The sequence below is a fragment of the Helianthus annuus genome, chromosome 1, assembly GCF_002127325.2.
Source record: "Helianthus annuus cultivar XRQ/B chromosome 1, HanXRQr2.0-SUNRISE, whole genome shotgun sequence".
Taxonomy (NCBI): Eukaryota; Viridiplantae; Streptophyta; class Magnoliopsida; order Asterales; family Asteraceae; genus Helianthus; species Helianthus annuus.
Genome location: NC_035433.2, coordinates 28,001,511 through 28,005,947, shown reverse-complemented (window position 1 = coordinate 28,005,947; position 4,437 = coordinate 28,001,511). Strand labels below are relative to the sequence as shown.

General features: G+C 42.0%; 1 non-coding gene across 1 annotated transcript; it reads right to left on the bottom strand.

Annotated features, from left to right (window-relative positions):
- Positions 1–267: 267 nt before the first annotated feature.
- Positions 268–374, bottom strand: LOC118482977. The gene has a single exon (XR_004869402.1). It is a non-coding gene; the product is annotated as a small nucleolar RNA R71 (small nucleolar RNA).
- Positions 375–4,437: the final 4,063 nt, after the last annotated feature.

Genomic DNA, 4,437 nt, shown 5'->3' with positions numbered 1-4,437 from the left:
TTGATACAAATGCTCCAAAACTCCGCAACCTTCCACGGGCTTGCGGACGAGGATCCCCATCTACATATAACTAATTTCTTAGAAATATGTGATACCTTTCGGATCAATGGAGCATCAAACGACGCCATCCGCCTCCGTATGTTTCCATTTTCACTAAAAGACCGAGCGAAAGCTTGGCTCAACGCCCTCCCAGCTGGTTCGGTAAACACCTGGGATGAACTAGCCCAAAAATTTCTATATAAGTATTTCCCTCCTGCTAAAACTGCTAAATTAATGACTGAAATTAATACATACTCACAAGAGGACGGGGAATCCTTATATGAAACTTGGGAAAGGTTCAAGGAGCTATTACGCAAGTGTCCCCATCACGGCCTCGCAATATGGCAACAAGTATCCACTTTCTACAATGGATTGTTGCCACACACTAGGCAGACACTTGATTCTAGCTCCGGGGGACTTTTAGGTAACCGACGCCCACATGAAATATATAATCAGATTGAGGAAATTGCTCAAACCAATTTTCAATGGCACACCCCCCGGGGAAATAAGTCTATCGCCCCGGGCGCCCATAAGGTCGACGAAAGCACTTCTTTACAAGCCCAAATCGAGGCCCTTTCTTCAAAAATAAAAAAATTAGAAATGACAAAAACCGTCTCGGTTATGGTTTGTGAAGGGTGTGGTGGGTCACATGAAAATTGGAGTTACATGAAAGAAACGGACGATCAACAAGAAATGGTAAACTACATTGATAATAGACCTAGGCCGTCAGGTCCTCCAACGGGAACTTACAACCAAGGATGGCGAAACCACCCAAACCTTGGTTGGAGGGAACCCGGCAATAGTAGTAACCAACAAACCCAACGAACAAACTTTCAGCAATCAAGAAATGAGTCACAAAATTTCACTCAACAACAAGGTGGACGAGAAAGGCTCGAAGATATTATATCTCGCCTCGTCTCTAACACTGATAAGAAAAACTCGGAAAGATTTCTACAATTAGAGTCTAATTTTAGGAATCAACAAGCTAGCATTCAAAACATAGAAAAACAAATAAATCAAATAGCTCAAAACTTTTCCGAGAGACCGCAAGGCGCATTACCTAGCAATACCGAAACAAACCCAAAGGCGCAAGTTCACCTCATCACACTACGAAACCGCACCGTAGGGCCTGCAGAAGTACCGCCACCTACGGAAGAAACGATGCCAACACCTCTGCAGGAAAAGAACTCTCCTCCATCACCAGAGCCTACCAAGGCTCCTCGAGTTCCGTACCCCAGTAGGTTAATTCGTCAAAAGACCAATGAGCAATTCGCAAAATTCGAAAGTCTGTTAAAACAGTTGCATGTCAATATTCCTTTTATCGAAGTCCTAACCCAAATGCCCAAATACTCTAAATTTATGAGGGACTTCCTTACCCATAAAAAGAAAATTGAAAATTTGCAATTAGTTAATTTAGGCGAAGAATGCTCTGCCCTCGTACTCAATAAACTACCCCAAAAGAAAATCGATCCCGGAAGTTTCACGATTCCATGCTCAATAGGGGAATCACCCGTTCGCAATGCCTTGGCCGACCTAGGGGCTAGCATTAACCTCATGCCCTCATCAATGTTCAAAAGGCTTGGCTTGGGAACCACGAGCCCTACAAAAATAAGCATACAACTCGCTGATCGATCCGTCAAGTTCCCACAAGGTGTCATCGAGAATGTCTTGGTAAGGGTAAGCAGATTCGTTTATCCAGTTGACTTTGTCATACTCGATATGGAGGAAGACACCGAGGTCCCCCTTTTACTAGGGAGACCCTTCCTTGCCACGGCACAAGCAGTGGTAGACATGAATGACGGGACACTCACTTTGAGGTATGGGGATGATGAGGTGAAGTTCGGAGTTGGGAAGAGAATAGAGGACGACGACCCAGTCAATTACATGAAGGTTATTGATTCGAGCCTGGATGCCGCTCTCCAACGGTGTAACATGGGAAGCCAGGCATCCCACTCAGAAGATATATAACCTCGACTCGGGTCTAGCCAAGGACCCTTATAAACGTGGCGTACCACGGAGGCATTCCGCGGAACTATCCTTAGTTTAGTTTAATCTTTTAGTTTTTGCAGAATAAAACACACTCATGGTGGTAATGGATGAAAAAGGGAACGAGAAAAATGGAACCATGCACGAAGAACAGAACAACCCGACAAAAATCTCCATCACAGAAGGCTCAACACGGGCCGTGCCCAACCAACACGGCCCCGTGCTGAGCCCCCTGCAGAAAATCACCCAGTTCAGGTAACTGGACACGGGCCGTGTTCGGCGGACACGCCCCCGTGTCCAGGCTTCTGTTTCAATTCCCTAATTTTTGTTACTGGCACTTGACCACGGGGCCGTGCCCGGTCAACACAGGGCCGTGTCCAGGATGCCAGTAACATAAATCTTTGCTTTTAAACCCACTTTTACACATTCTAATCAACCAAAAACTTTATTTTTGGACACATTGAGGACAATGTGTAATTTAAGTGTGGGGGGGATGCTAAAACCTTGAATTTTGCAAATCCTAAACACAAGCCTTACACAAAACTCTATTGGAACCGCTAAACACCCCAAATTTTTTTTCAAAAACTTTTTCATTTTTTTTATTTACTTGTCTTAGTTTAAGTTGGGAATAACAAGTTCTAAAAAGGTTATATTTTTACAAGTTTACAACCGATAGCGACGTGAGAAAAAGAACCAACATAAGAAAATTATGAAAGGGCATAACAAGTCTAGTTAAAAATTCGATTATATATACTTGATCACATTAAAAACCCATTCCCACAAAAGTGAGTTTTGAGCCTTTATTGAGCACAAAAATATACATATTTAGATTAAATGCTCATTTTTCGTTTTTTGTGTGAATAGCCGCTTGGTTCTTACAAATCTAGAACTTGCCACGACGATACATTCCCGGTCCTTACCAACTTAAACCCAAGTAAGTAAATGATGGAGGCATTAGGACTAACCATTTTTCTTTCAAAACCATTATTTTTCATTTTTTATTATTACCTACCCAAAATCCCCCTAGATAGCCCCTTTGAGCCTAAACCTTTCATTTCATTACCCCAAAACCCTTTTTACCCACCAAAAACCTTTTTATTTTTCACCCTTTATTTTAGTAACAAGCTCGTTTTTTCGTAAACTCACCTTTTTATGTGACGATCAAAAAAAAAAAATAGTGATGAAGTCAAAAACAAACAAAAGCTATATAAAAGCTTGTTTGGAGAAATACTTCAAAAATAAAAAGTCACTAAAAACAAGGTATTTCACGAAAACCGACGCTTGTTACGATTTTCGCCCTTTTTACTAACCACTAACCACCCACCTTTAACCCAAGCCTAATCCTTTACCCCAAAAAAGTCCTCTTGATATTTACAAAGGTAAAAAGTTAAAAAGGATGAGGATTGATTGCTTGGCAAGCCTATGGAAGGCGTAAGTTCCATGCCGCTCTCGAGTGATTCACTAAAATATACACCTTCGGCCGAGTGTTGAGTGATCTCCCGTGAGGTATGTGAACTTGTATATAAATGTAATTTTAATAAGGCATGCTATGCCCAAATAAGTAATTTATCTTATGAGACGTTCAAAATAAATCATAACGAATAGGATTGTGAATAAATAAAAATAAAACTTATAAAGACCTTGGATTCCCGACACTCTAGAACAAGCTAAAAAAAAAAAAAAAAAAAAAAAACTTCTCTTCTACCTATTCCATTTTGGAGTGTAAGCCACATTTAAAGAGTTTTGCTTGAGGACAAGCAAAAGTTCAAGTGTGGGGGTATTTGATGTGTGTAAAATGCAACATATAAATCACATCAATTAAGGCATAAAACTAACCCTTTTTGAGTACTAATGTTGGAAAAATAGTGTTTTTGTCTTCCTTTTGTATTTTCAGGATTAAATGAGCTCAAAATCACAAAAGAAGCAAAAAGACAACTAATTCTAGCATAAATATAAGAAAAGGAACAAAAGTAGACTGCCCGGACCCTCAACAGCACCTCCCAAGGCAAAGGAGAAGAAACAGAGTCTGAACACGCCCCGTGTCCAGCGAACACGGGGGCGTGCCCAGGAAGCAGCAGAAAAGACAAACCAGTAGAAGCTTCCATTGCCCACCACGGGGCCGTGTCCAGCGGGCACGGGGGCGTGGTGAAAGTACAGCAGGCGCATTAATTGTAATTCGCAATTACAATTAATGAAGAGAGAGAATGTCAGACGGGCACGGGGCCGTGTCCAGCGGACACGGGGCCGTGTCCAGCCTTCTGTTCAGCCTATAAATAGAGGAGCTTGGCTTCATTCTCTCTCATCCCTTGGCACACCACCTCTCTCACACTTCATCCACCACCCACCACCACCATAACACCATCATCCACCACCATCATCCATTGTCCATCGTAGAGTGTGTGAGTCGTCTCG